Source organism: Ustilago hordei (genome assembly GCF_900519145.1).
Source record: "Ustilago hordei strain Uho2 genome assembly, contig: UHO2_contig_26, whole genome shotgun sequence".
Taxonomy (NCBI): Eukaryota; Fungi; Basidiomycota; class Ustilaginomycetes; order Ustilaginales; family Ustilaginaceae; genus Ustilago; species Ustilago hordei.
The window spans coordinates 202,534-217,500 of NW_024545293.1; the positions used below are offsets into that span (position 1 = coordinate 202,534).

The 14,967-nt window shown below is 45.6% G+C and overlaps 2 non-coding genes across 2 annotated transcripts in view; both read right to left on the bottom strand.

Moving 5' to 3' along the window:
• Positions 1 to 10,220: 10,220 nt before the first annotated feature.
• UHO2_10250 lies at positions 10,221 to 12,826 on the bottom strand. The gene has a single exon (XR_005960758.1). It is a non-coding gene; the product is annotated as a ribosomal RNA (ribosomal RNA).
• Positions 12,827 to 14,556: 1,730 nt separating this feature from the next.
• UHO2_10251 overlaps positions 14,557 to 14,967 on the bottom strand; it is a 5,134-nt gene continuing 4,723 nt past the window's right edge. Inside the window, exon 1 of the ribosomal RNA XR_005960759.1 lies at positions 14,557 to 14,967. This exon is cut by the window's right edge and continues 4,723 nt beyond it. This is a non-coding gene — a ribosomal RNA (ribosomal RNA).

Consider the following 14,967-nt stretch of genomic DNA (forward strand, 5'->3'; position numbering starts at 1 on the left):
AAGTGATAACTAGTTTGATATGGTGTAGAGTGGATGGTGATCCACTCTTCTCCTATGATGGGGAGCATGGTTATATACCTTTGTTGTAGTGTTGCCTGCAACACTGCTCCCCCTCCTCCTGTGGAACTCAATGAACTCGCCGGCCGAGTGTGGAACTCAATGAACTCGGATACGAAACTACAATCTAACACTAGGAACACACACTATTGTCTTGGTCATGGCGAGTGCAGTGCCAATGCCATTGTTGAGTCTAACAAAAGTGAAAACTCAAAAAAAGAACAATACTTGAGTGCAGCCCTGCCCAAGGCCGGCTGCCAACTTGGACTTTTTCCAAAAGTTGTGCACGAGGCAGTTGAAATTTGACGTGCGTGTCTCATTTCGCCAACTGATTTCTAGGCCTGCATATCTTTCTCATTCTCACGAGTCCCCTTTGATTCACATTTCTTTCAAATACCTTTGTTCCTCCGTTTCACCAAAACTCGACAACGAACTCCATTTATGGTTGCAACATTCTCATGCAACCCCATCCCCTTTGTACTTGGCGATTCTCTCTTGTCCCCAAAAGACATCCCCTTCAAGCCATACACGATAGATTCACTTGACTTAGCCATATTCTCACACACATGCTTAGCAGACAAATCATCTATATATATGCACTATATTTCATGTATTTACTCATCTAAAATCATCAACTCAGTTACTCTCGAACAGATACTGCCTGATCCCTTAACAGATTAAGAGTCTGAGTGCTCTAAATCAACAAAGGCAAAAAGCCGACTGCAACCACACCGCTCCTGACTAAACAACAGCAACTCAATACCTCAAGAATACCAAAACCAATGAAGACTCCCCAACCTTGACAAACAATAACCAGACAAGACCAAATCAAACTACTCCCTCAAGCAAGACAAAAGATGAACCCGACTGACTCAAGACCGCCCTCCAGAGGCAAGGAAGACAATGAAAACGAACCAAACCTACCACCCACCATCGACACCAACCTGCCCCCCCAGATGATTATTGGACCAGAGACACCTTCTCTCTGGAATCCCGAAGATGTTACTAGCCCTGTCCAGTTCAACCAAATCACTGAAGAAGAAATTGAAAACATGGACCAAAGGACTATGTGAGGCATGCTCATGGCTATGAGCCGCCAAGTCCACAAACCCAATGAATACAAAAGACCCTCGAAGCGTGATGACTTCTTGGGACTACTCAGATGGTTCTCGACTACCATCAGAGTAGCCCCAAAGCTCAACATCAAGAACTGGCATGTTTGGAACCCCTTATTTCTAGATGCTATTGACACCTGGAGTGATGCTCTCTGACACCTCCAAGGAAAAGTCAAGCCTGGCAATGAGAAATTCGACAGAATCCTTGACAGGCGACTCAAGATGATCCTGATTGGAGTTTGTGAAATTGAAGGTCCAAACAACCTGAACTACATCCTGGCTAGACCCAAGGATTCTTGCCATGGACTTTCCATGAGCTCTATGAGCAAATCAAAACTAACCTCCTCAAGAATGACAATCTAGACCAAGCCACTATACTTCGAGATGCTGGCTGCCTTCGAATGTACAACAATGATGTTTGAAAACTCATTGAAGACATTCGAAATCACTGGGCCAAAGCCAACACAATGGGACATCCCTTGCCCCAGTTGATGAAAATACAAACATTAATCAACTCAGCCAGATACAATGCATCTTATGCAACATATATCAACACTCTCGAATGCATGGGCAACACCCATGATTTTGATCAAGTTGCTGCTGCACTGCTCAAATGTCAGGAGCAGATGCAATTGAAGCCAATCCATCGAGTTGCTGCCCCCAGAACGGCATCCAGCAGCATCAGGGTAGTCAGAAGTTCGCAGACTGAAGATTACCCTGAAAGCTACTGGAAAGGCAAGGCTGGACCCAATGGAGAGGCCCCCAAGTGCTACAACTGTTTCGACACCAGACACATTGCTAAGAAATGCCCTAAGCCTCGCTGACCCCATATCTACCCAAATGACCAAACCAACTCAACTCCTGCCTAGGAACTTTGGTGCACCATCCCTTCAGCTTATCGAGTCTCACTTGAGCCAACCAACATCCACGATTGGATAGTCGACTCAGGTGCAACCGATCATGTCACTTGCAATAAATCAATGTTCTCTTCCTTTACTCCCTGTCTAGGATATGTGAATACTGCTGGAGACCACAAGCTTCGAATTAAAGCCAAAGGAGAGATAGAATTAATGTTGGATGGAATTAAAGTAATTCTTCATGATGTACTTTATGTTCCAGAGGCCAACAGTAATTTAATCTCTGTCCATATGCTGTTGAAAGATGGTGCATGAGTAACCTTCAACCTAACCAAAGCCATTATCACCTGGCTGAACAAATCAAAAACGATTGCCTCTTTTAACCCCAAATGCAAGCAATGGGAAATACATAGAAATCAACCCTCGGTCCTTCTCACAAATATTGATGAAATAATCAAAGATCTACCCAAACACTTTGATGCCGTAGCACCCCCAAGAAGTCTGGACAAAAGGCCACAGGCAAAATGGCACGAACAACTTGGACACCCTGGGCGAAATAAAAGCTCCATAATTAAGAAATTATATGGAGTAAATGCTGAACCCAACCACTCCCTTACATGCCACGACTGCCTAGCTACCAAATCTACCAAGGCGAGAATGGGCAAAGGCGATGGAACTATTGCTAGTTACCCACTAGAACTAGTCCATGTTGACCTCTCGACCCATTTCTCAGAACAAACTGAATTCACCTGTGTGCTGGTAGCAATCAATGATGCTTCCAGTTTCACTTATGTGAAACCCCTATGCAAGAAGGCCGACACACTCCATGTCCTTCAAGAATGGATCAAATATGCCGAGATTCAAACTGGACACCAATTGAAAACCATATGCTCTGATAATGGAGGAGAATGGTGCTCAAACGTCGCCATGCATTGGCAAAATGAAACTGGGTTCAGGTGGCAAAAATCTTCAGTCTATACCAGCAAACAAAATGGCAAGGCTGAAAGAACCATACACACAATCCAAAACATCATGAGTTCAATGCTACACACTCACTGACTTCCCCAAACATTCTGGCCATATGCAATCAAAGCTGCAGCCTACACGAAAAACTTGCTACCAAACATCAAGAATCAAATCCCATATCAGGTTTTCTACAATAAAGATCCCTGGAAACCATTCAAATTACTTAGGACTTTTGGCTGCCTAGCATGGGTAAATATACCCAAGGTGAAAAGGAAGAAACTCAAGGACTCAGCAATCCTGGCTATCTTTGTAGGATATGATGAGGAGCATAAAGGTTGGAAACTTTTATCTCCCAATCACAATCCCAGTGTATTCTGGAGCAACTCAGTAAGATTCCTGGAGGATCAATGCTGGGAAGATAGGACCAATGCAATGCCAATTAAAGAAATGGACGCCATTTTCTATGACAACACTGCCGACATTGAAGATCTCTCATACTCAGAAGAGGATGAATTTGATGAAGAACTCTCCCAACCCCTGGACAACATTTACCACCCCCCTTCAGAAGAGGATCTGATGCTCGAGGGGGACCCTTTTTCACCCAACCCATCACCGGAGGGCTCAGAGCCCTCTGAAATATCGACAACACCAACAGGACAGGCCTCAGACAGAACGACAAATTTCGAGCACCAACCCTCTCATGAAGTTTCACCCATGCTGGACCCAAAGACTCTCTCCAGACAGGTCAGTGAGCAATACTTGGATTCGAGTGAAACACTAAGGAAATACCAAAACTATTTCAATCAATTCCATAGTGCATGGGAATTGCGACCCTGGATGCATCCGACCACAATTGCAATACTACTCCAAAAATGCCCAAGGTGCTGGCCAGACAACAAAGCCATATGAAACTTCCAAGAAAGCCTAAGGGAGCATGCCTATTGGTTGACCTACCAAACCTGATATACCAGGCCGAAGCACAACTGTTATCACCAGTACTCCAACCAACAGTCAAGCAAGCTCTAAGCAGTAAAAATCAGGCCCATTGGAAAGAGGCAATCAAAGCAGAAATGGATGGACTCAAAAGGATGAACATTTGGAAAATAGTGGACAGACCTCCGAACACAAATCTAGTCAACTCTAAACTAGTTTTGACCATCAAGACTGATGCAAACATGATACCAATCAAGTATAAGGCACGATTCTGTGCCAGAGGATTTTCCCAAAGACCTGGCATAGACTACAATGAAATATTTGCTCCAGTCATTCCACAAGATGCCATCTGTACAATCCTCACTATTGCAGCCCAGAAAGATTGGGAATTAGATTCCATCGACATCACCCAAGCATATCTCAATGCTGATTTGCACCACAAAGTTTTTCTCAAACCTCCCGAAGGAGCCGACATCCCAAAAGGTAAAGTTTACAAATTGATCAAAGGACTATATGGACTGAAACAATCTGGCCGAGAGTGGAATTTAGAATTAGATGCCCACCTCCAATCCATGGGTTTCCTCAGTCTCCCTTGCACACCATGCGTTTATCTCAGGGGGACTGACGAAACAAAAGTAATCATCGCTGTTTATGTTGATGACATGCTCATCACGGGGCCAAAATGGAGCCTAATTGACACTGTCAAAAAGTCAATTACCAACAAATGGAAAATAATGGACAACAGACCAGCCAGGGAATTCCTCAAAATTAAAATTACTCACAACTGTCAATTGCAAATAATTAGCCTCGATCAGTGAGCATACATTGAAGGAATTATCAAAGAATGGCTACCAGGTGGAGAAAAATCGCGAAGCCCAATGGATATATCTCCACCTATCATGCCACCCAACTACACACCCCCAGCAGATGTCAAACAACAGTACCCGTCATTAGTTGGCAAACTAATGTGGGTCTCGAATACTGTCAGACCAGATATTTGCTTTGCAGTGAATACCCTTGCTCGACATATATCTAGGCCCTCCCCCAAAGCGATGCAAGCAGCTCTCAAGGTTGTCAAGTATCTAAACCAAACTAAAGACAAGATTCTCACCCTAGGAAATGATAAAGCCAACACCCCCCCAATCGTAACATACACAGATGCAAATTGGGCCTCTGACCCAAATACTGACCGATGCAGCACCTCCAGATCTGTCACCCTAATATTCGGAAGCTTGGTAGGATGGAAGTCTCATGTTCAAAAATGCGTATCCCTATCAGCTGTCGAAGCTGAATTTGTAGCAGTGTCCGAAGCCTCTCGAGAGGCACTTTTCTATAGATATCTCCTACAAGGCTTGGATATAGGAGATTTCGTACCCAAGATCCTAACAGACAACACTGGTTGTATACAAGTAGGACGAGACCCAGTTAATCATGCCAAACTTAAGCATATCGACACTAGATACCACTTTCTTTGTTTCTCGGTCCAAGAAAGGGAAGTAGATATTGGATATGTCAAAACCCTTGATAATGTCGCAGACTTCTTGACTAAGCCAGTAAGCCGACACCTAATGACTACTGCACATCAGCGATTAGGCTTTACTTGCCAAAGTCCCATTGAACCTGGTAAAAGCCCTACTTCCTCAGATGGCGAGGGGGACAGTTAAAATTCGACATGTGCGTCTCATTTTGCCAACTGATTTCTAGACCTGCATATCTTTCTCATTCTCATGAGTCCCCTTTGATTCACATTTCTCTCAAATACCTTTGTTCCTCCATTTCACCAAAACTCAACAACAAACTCCATTTATGGTTGCAACATTCTCATGCAACCCCATCCCCTTTGTACTCGACGATTCTCTCTTGTCCCCAAAAGACATCCCCTTCAAGCTGTACACGATAGATTCACTTGACTTAGCCATATTCTCACACACATGCTTAGCAGACAAATCATCTATATATATGCACTATATTTCATGTATTTACTCATCTAAAATCATCGACTCAGTTACTCTCGAACAGATACTGCCTGATCCCTTAACACCATGCACCACCACCCATAGAATCATGAAAGCGCCATCAATCTGTCAATCCTTACTATGTCCGGACCCAGTGAGTTTTCCCATGTTGAGTCAAATTAAGCTGCAGGCTCCACTCCTGGTGGTGCCCTTCCATCAATTTCTTTAAGTTTCAGCCTTGCGACCATACTCCCCCCAGAACCCAAAAACTTTGATTTCTCGTACCACACTGATCGAGCCAGTGAAATGAGCATCAACCAATTTGGAGTCGGCATAGTTTACTGTTAAGACTACAATGGTATCTAATCGTTTTCGATACCCTAACCTTCGTTCTTGATTAATGAAAACATTCTTGGCAAATGCTTTTGCAGTAGGAAGTCTTTGTACAATCCAAGAATTTCACCTCTAGTGTGCAAATACTAATGCCCCTGGCTGTCCCTTTTAATCATTACGGCAGTTCTAGAAACCAACAAAATAGAACCACATGTCCTATTCTGTTATTCCATGCTAATATATTCAGGCCTATGGCCTGCTTTGAACACTCTAATTTTTTCAAAGTAATGGTCCTGGTTCCGGACCACCTGAAGGCAGCTGTTCACCAGGAAGGAAGTCTCGGACCGCCAAGTACATGCAATGAAGCAGACCCAGCGTCCGAGACCAAACTTCAACTATGAGCTTTTTAACTGCAACAACTTTAATATATGCTATTGGATCAATATTTCCAGAATATTTATACAGGGATGGGGCTGGCACCACGCTGACCCAATAGGGAATCGAACCCATCAGCCTGTGCCCTGTTTAGGAGAGTGCCGACAGTCGACCTTGAGGTGGAGGGATTTAGGGTACCTCGACCAGGTCAGCCTGTCCCGAGATTGGGGCATTTTAGGAAATGGGGGGCAGTATTTCGAGGTCAGAATTAGCTGCCTTGGCAGTGGAGGGGGTCTGACCCCAGACTTGTTGGAAAGTTTCCACATTATATGTCTTGTTAGCATAAAGTGTATTCAAGGATAAGAGGCAGTCTTCCTGAAATCGGTTGTGCAAGTTGGTGAGAAAGAGCACAGAGATTGAGGCTGGTAGGAGAGCAGAGGGCTCTTCCTTGAAGCTCCATCGGAGGTAGGATATCCAGATCGACCACACTGCCATCCCGACTAGGATTTTCCAGTGGTGAGACTGGGATCGGTCAGGTACGGGCAAAAGTGCGAGCCAGCATGCAAGGTCATATCTGGTTTCAATTTGAGGGAAAGGTGGTCGTGCTACTTCAGGGGTAGTCAGGTTCCAGGCCTTAGCCCATATGATATTGACGAGATCCCATATCTGCCTTGCAGCGGGGCATCAGATCCAGAGGTGTTCAATGGAAGAGAGCTCATGACAGAGGGGGCATTGTTGATCCTCTGGATCTAGCCAGTGTAGGTCTTGGCCCACCCGTACCTTGTCATGGAGCAGGCGCCATAAAAGGTCACCTTGCTTTGGGGTAAGGAATTCTTGTCATGCTGTACGCCAGATCATTTCCGGACTCCCAGGTCTGCCAGTGTGTCTTTGATAGGCTTGCAAAATGGGTTGGACACGATGGTCATAGTTCACATTTGCGGTCTTTTTCAATACCAATTGGCGGTAGATCAGGCGGAAGCCAACTTTTTCAAGAGGTAAAGCATTTTTGAGGTTACCTTGTACCACTGTGAGGCACAATTGGCCATTATTTGGAGTGGTGCCAGAGAGGTTTCCTTCAAGGAGTTGGAGCCACGAGTCAGGGAGGTCATGAATTAGGGTCATAACTGCCTGCTTCATGGCACGTCTTTGAGAGTTTGGGAGCATTGCTGGGAAGATAACCTCTTGGTTGTCCGCATCCCAGATGTCTCCAATCTTTGTCACGTCATGATCTGCCAGAAACCTATAGGTATTATTGGAGAAGTGTCGAGCCCCTTGTCTAGGGAGGGTTTTGAGGTCCTTATGATACCAGAAGTTGGTATTCAGCACATCCTGTTTTGTGGCAGGGGAGCAAAGCAGGATGGTGTCTGAATCAGCATTAAGGGCACGACGCCAGTGGAGCCAAAGGTGGCGTACACATGATGGCAGGACGTCTTCCTGGAGTTCTCTACTCGATATCCTCTGTATCCATGGGCGAGTGATTACAGAAGAGATTTCTCCCTGAGTGCGAGTATGGAGGTTTTTGAGTAAGCAATGTTGGATCTGGACCCATGGTAGGTCCCCACAATACTCGAGCTTTGAGATCATCTCCACGCTTAGGGCAGTAACAACACTAGCAAGGTCGAAACTGCCAATCCCCCCTCTTTCAGGTGGGAGGAGAGCATGAGAGTCATGGAGTTTCTGATGGACTTTATGTACCCAGATGAAATCATAGTAGATTTTCACAAGCTTTTTCAGTGTTTGTGTGGAAATGGGGATGAATTTGAGATGATATCGAGGGAGGGAGAGCATGAGGCTGTTTGCCACCATTACTCTACCCTTCAACGAGAGATGAGCTCCGGACCATTTATTGGCAATGTTCTCAAAGTTCATACGGACGTCTTCCCAGAGAGTTTGGACCTGGGCCATGGTATCTGTTCCCATAGGAATGCCAAGGTGCAAGTATGGATTTTCTGGAGTGACATAAGTAACTTCCAGGATTGCAATTGCAGGGGGGTTCCCCACCCGGAGTATACTCGATTTTTTTTGGGTTAGTTAGTTCAGAGTTCGGAATTGGAATTCCTTCAATTTCAGAGGCATTTAGTTTCCTGATAAGGGGTTCTAGAAAAAGGACATAAAGGACACAACTAAGAGGGTCCCCTTGTCGCACACCACTCATCACAGGAAAGGCGGAACTTGTAAAGCCATTTACCATGACTTTGAGCTTGATATCGGCATAGAGGGCCCTGATGGCCCGTCGAATAGGTCGGGGGAGGCCGACCTTTTTCAATAAGTGCCAGAAAAAATTGTGGTCAACATGATCATATGCTTTTTCTTGGTCGATAAATAGGAGATAGATGCCATCATTTTCTCGACCTTTATTTTCTTCAATAATCGACTGGACCAATCTTATGTTGTCATCAATAAGTCTTCCTGGCAAGAAGGCATATTGATGCGAGCCTATGACATCATCAAGAGCAGTGCAGAGCCGGCATGTGAGAATGCTAGTAAACAGCTTATAATCCATATTTGCTACAGTGAGAGGTCGATAATTCTTGAGGTCCAGAGTTGAACCATGGTTTTTGTACAGGATGGAGAGGACTCCAATCGAAAAGGACTCAGCTGCCACTTCACCCCGAAGGAGGGAGTTGAAAAAGTGGGCAAGACCTTCGCACAGATATTCAGCATTTTCTGAGGAGGATTTGAGGACCTCTTTAAGTAACTCAATTGGTAAACCATCTGGTCCAGGCGACTTACCTGTAGGCGCCCCTTTGATAGCAGCTCTTACCTCAGTGGAGGTAATGGGAGCAGAAATGGATTCACCCAGAGCTCTCGGGATCTTAGGCATAAGGTCGATGAATTCACGGCCTTTGCGGGCATTAGTAGGCTGTTCTGCGAAGAGCACTTCATAAAAGGCAGCTGCTACAACAGGGAGGTCAGGTGGGTTTTCCACGATGGGACCTCCTGGGCGAGATTGGAGTGCAGTAATAGCAGTAAGGGAAGAGGCAGAAAAACGGGAGTAAAACCAGCGAGTGGGTTTCTCCCCTAACAGACGATTTTTGGCCAAGGCACTATAGGCATAGGCTCTGGTAGCAAATTCATTCAGTTGGCCTTCCCTAGCAATTATAGCATTAATTTTTTGCTCTAGTGAGGGGTTTGGAGAGGCACGTCGTTGTAGCAGGAGTCTCAGGCGTTTCCGTTTAATTTGGGAATGTTTTGCCGACAAGGCATGAGTCTTAGTGCGTACCACAACCGAGAGTGATTTCTCTAAATCATTTTTAAGGGATGCCCATCTGCTTGGAGTCACAGGCATCTCTCTGATCTTATTAATGAAGAGTGTGAGACACTCTTGAACAGGTTTTGATTTCATAAGGTTACATTTAAAATGAAAACGGCCAGGTCCACGCTTGGACTCAATAATCGGTTTAAATCCAACAGCAACCATGTCATGATCGAGGTTAAGAGAGTTAGGTAATACATGTGTTTTCCAATCAAACGATCGGTGATACAGGGCAGGTGTTACATATATTTGGTCTAGGCGGGCTTCACTATTTGGACTTTTGTGAGTGTAAAGAATAGTGTCAGGAAAATGCTCTCTGAAGCCATCAAGTAGTCCAGTCTCGTCATTCAGAAAAGAGAGAAAAGACAGGAGCCTATGTCTCTCTTGCAGGTTAGGTCGACATCGAGAAGTGTGATCCATAGTGTTAATGACAGTGTTCCAGTCTCCTGCAACAAGGTCACACCAGATTCGACTTTCCAATGAGACTAGGAAATTTGTTGTATTTTCCAGCCAGAGGGCCCAAAGGGTACTATTAGCCGGGACATAAACACAAGCGACATTTAGTTGTTGATTTTTGCAACTTAGATTTGTAACAAGGAGACGGCCCTCAGCATCATAAAGGTATAGTTCAGAAGAAAAATTTCCTAACACAGAGGGGGAAGTGGCAGTAGGCAAATCTACTGTTTCGGGATTTACCATTATTGCCACTCCTCCATTGCCATCAGTATTGTTCGGGTTAGTGAGCAGTCGCATGCCGGGGAATGTAGCATTAAGACGTTCTGCTCAATCTCTAGAAAGGCGGGCTTCCTGTATACAGAGGATGTCAATTTTTGACATCCAGAAAAAATGTAGAACTTCACGGAAACGGACTTCACTCAACACAGACCTGACATTCACAGATGCAATGAGTATGGACTTAGACATCTTCAAATGATATTTACGCAATCAAGTTATTGTAAAAGTTTTCAGAGCCAGAAGGGCTCGGTACAGGAACTAAACAATTGCAACCCATAGTGCTGTGTTAAAGACAAGGGAGATGCGGTTGAAGTTCTGTGGCTGTCCAAATGTTAGAAGACATTTGTCACCCATGCAACCGAAGGCCTCTTCCCTTCGAAGTCCAAATTTAGCTTTGGGGGCATATTTGTGGATGCTCTTTATCAGAGCTGCCATTGAAACAGGCCCCAAGGTCTTGCAGATGAAGGTCCGCAGCCCCTCCTTAAAAAAGGGGGTGAGGCGAACCTCAACCCCCCGCAGGTGGAAAGGCTTGTCCACGGCTTCCTCAGCATCCGAAGAAGATCCAAAGCGGATCAACCACTCCAAAGTGGAGGCTCCACTTTGGTTGGATGCACGGATGGGTACCAGCCCCGCCGCACGCATGCCCTGCGTCAACTCTTACCCTTTTTAGAGGGCCCTCCTGAATTCTCAATTTCTGCCCCAGTGTGCTTGCGTTTGCCAACACCTGAGGACTTGATTTTGGAGGCCTCCTTTTCAGGGGAGGCCATAGGCTTTGGCGGGCAAGGGTCCTGTTCCCAATGATGGGTTTTGCACTGGACACACCCACGCAGTGGAGGCTTTCCAGCCAATCTATCCGCATCGAGTTGGGCAAGCTTGGCCTGCTTCTTCTGTGCCACCTTGTCTTTGCACTCGGTTTTCCAGGCTTCGTTGTGGGCCTTTTTAGCCTCTGCAATCTCCACCTTGGCAGCCCAGTCCAGTACCTCCGGAAAAGGATCCTTCGGGGGGAGGGCACCGTGCGACTTGCTAGTTGCTGACGAGGTTTCAGCTGAAGGGGAGGCTGTGGAGCTAGCTGGCGCTGGCTCCATTGCTGCATCCCTCACCTCCAGACTGCTCGCCGATTTTGAGAGCTGATCTATATCTTTAGAAGGCTCAATTATTTGGGGGACATCAGAGTCAGAGGAGCTGGAAGTAGATGAATCTGAATCCGGCATCAACTGGTTCTTGCCTTTCTTAAGCTGGGGGTTTCCCAACCCACTCAGCTTTCTCTTATTCCCTCTTACATTTGAAGGGCTCCCAGCTTTGATCGGGCTCTCTGGCTTGGAAACCGGTCTGTCCGAGGTTGTCTCCGCTGGAGTTCCTTCAGAAGCGACTTGTGTCGCATTGGCAATTTTTGGAGGCATTATGAAACTTGAGGGGTTAAGGCTCAAGCTAAAGAATTCCCCCGTGATTTATAAAAGACAGTTTTTCTCCTTTGGCTTCTGGGTTTTACCCCGTACTAAGCCCCCCGGACCGCTTCAAGGACTCCTAAAAAGGAATGGAAAAGTTTCTGCATTGTTAGATTTAAGATAAAGTGAACGCTTCTGGACCTTAGTCCTCCTAAGTGAATAAAACTGACAAAAATAATTACTTAGGCCCCGGAGGGAACTTTAATATATGCTATTGGAGCTGGAATTACCGCGGCTGCTGGCACCAGACTTGCCCTCCAATCGTTCCTCGTTAAGGGATTTAAATTGTACTCATTCCAATTACAAGACCCAAAAGGGCCCTGCATTGTTATTTATTGTCACTACCTCCCCGTGTCGGGATTGGGTAATTTGCGCGCCTGCTGCCTTCCTTGGATGTGGTAGCCGTTTCTCAGGCTCCCTCTCCGGAATCGAACCCTTATTCCCCGTTACCCGTTGCAACCATGGTAGGCCTCTATCCTACCATCGACAGTTGATAGGGCAGATATTTGAATGAAGCATCGCCAGCACAAGGCCGTGCGATTCGAGAAGTTATTATGAATCGCCAAACTCCGAGGAGGATGGTTTTTATCTAATAAATACACCCCTTCCGAAGTCGGGGCTTTTTACGCATGTATTAGCTCTAGAATTACCACAGTTATCCATGTAGCAAGAAACATCAAATAAACTATAACTGATTTAATGAGCCATTCGCAGTTTCACAGTATAATTTGCGTATACTTAGACATGCATGGCTTAATCTTTGAGACAAGCATATGACTACTGGCAGAATCAACCAGGTAACTAATTCTTTCCGACTTCCCACTGCAAGACCTCGCGCGAAACAAGGCCAAGCTTCAGAAAGCCGAATCAGCTTTGCCCCACCCCTTTCCTTTCGAAAAAAGCAAGAGGAGAGGCTCAGCTGACCGTGTTTTTCACAAAAGCGTTAGCAGTCACTGCGTTTAAATGAAAAACGCAGAGAAAGCTGGAAATCGCTTCACCCCAGTCTCGCTTGGGCACCGAAATGCCCTAGCAGGACGGAAGGTCAGGACGAATTCCTCCTATCTCTCCGATTCCACTTTGCTCTGGAATGAAAACCAAGCATACGCGTTTGAAAGTTTCGAAACAGTTGCCTGTTCAAATGGACCGACAAAACGTAGCTTAGGCCACCCCTTGGTGGAGGCTAGATGCGATTTTGTTGATTCCATAAAGAAAAAAAACTCCAAAGCGTCCGCACCTCCGAGTGAATTTGGTGTTACATAAATGCTTTAGGACTAGCCATCGGCAAGGATGTTCACCTCATTCGCCATTGCGAGAAAAACTAAAAAAGACTTTCCCGACTTTAATGTTTTCGCCTCTACCGTTCAACCACAAAAGGGGATCAGCAGGCGTGGGCTCCACACTATTCGCCTGGTTCGTCGATACGCCTAAGCGGAGAACTCTATGCGAGGTGAGGTTCCCGGTTTTTTGGAACACAACACATCAGGACTTTGATTCTAGCAGTCAAAACTGTTTCGAGTCCTCACCACGAGCTCGCTCGAGTGGTGATGAAACGGCACAGTAGAGCCTGTCAGAACCAAGCCAAGATCTTCCCCAGAGACATCAAGCAAGCCCGAAGGCAAGCGACTTCAATCTGAAAGGGCTCCCCAGAGACATCAAGCAAGCCCGAAGGCAAGCGACTTCAATCTGAAAGGGCTCCCCAGAGACATCAAGCAAGCCCGAAGGCAAGCGACTTCAATCTGAAAGGAGGAAAAGAGAAGTTCACAGTCACTGATGATTTGTAAAGATACTTGCTGCGTAAGCTGCTTGCACTTTCCATTTCGTCGACGAACTATTTGCCTCAATTTTCAAGAAAAAAAGAATTCACAGTCACCGCCGATCTGTACTGATGCTTGCCGCCTAAGCTGCTTGCACTTTCCATTACGGCGATGAGCTATTTGCTCCAATTTTCATGAAAAAAGAAGTTCACAGTTGCCGACAATTTGTACAGATGCTTGCCGCGTAAGCTGCTTGCACTTTCCATTTCGTCGACGAACTATTTGCCTCAATTTTCAAGAAAAAAAGAATTCACAGTCACCGCCGATCTGTACTGATGCTTGCCGCCTAAGCTGCTTGCACTTTCCATTACGGCGATGAGCTATTTGCTCCAATTTTCATGAAAAAAGAAGTTCACAGTTGCCGACAATTTGTACAGATGCTTGCCGCCTGAGCTGCTTGCACTTTCCATTTCGTCAATGAGCTATTTGCCCCAATTTTCAAGGAAAGAGAAGTTCACAGTTGCTGCCGATTTGTACTGATGCTTGCCGCCTAAGCTGCTTGCACTTTCGATTTCGTCATTGAGCTATTTGCTCCTCTTTCGTATATCCCAGGGTAGGGGAGTCTGTGGAACTGGTCCAAAAGGGTACCTGGAAATTCGTTCCCTGCCAGGGGGTGGGGTGCTCACGCTTTTTTTGGACCCTTGCGCGCCACATCGGAATTTCGGACTTTTTTTGGAGTTGATATTTCACAGGATCTAACATTTGTGCGCGCGCGAAAAGTCGAAAAGTCGAAAATATCGAAAATATCGCGTAGATCTAACACGTCGATGCGCGCGCGCGAAAAGTCAAAAAGTCGAAAAAGTCGAAAAGTCGAAAAGCTTTCGATGATCTAACACGTCGATGCGAGCGCTCGAAAAGTCGAAAAGTCGAAAAAGTCGAAAGGCCGAAAAGTCGAAAAGTCGAAAAGTCAAAAAGTCAAAAAGTCGAAAAAATCGAAAAGGTTGCGATGATCTAACACGTCGATGCGAGCGTTCGAAAAGTCGAAAAGTCGAAAAAGTCGAAAAGTCGAAAAGTCGAAAAGTCAAAAAGTCAAAAAGTCAAAAAGTCGAAAAAATCGAAAAGGTTGCGATGATCTAACACGTCGATGCGAGCGTTCGAAAAGTCGAAAAGTCGAAAAAGTCAAAAA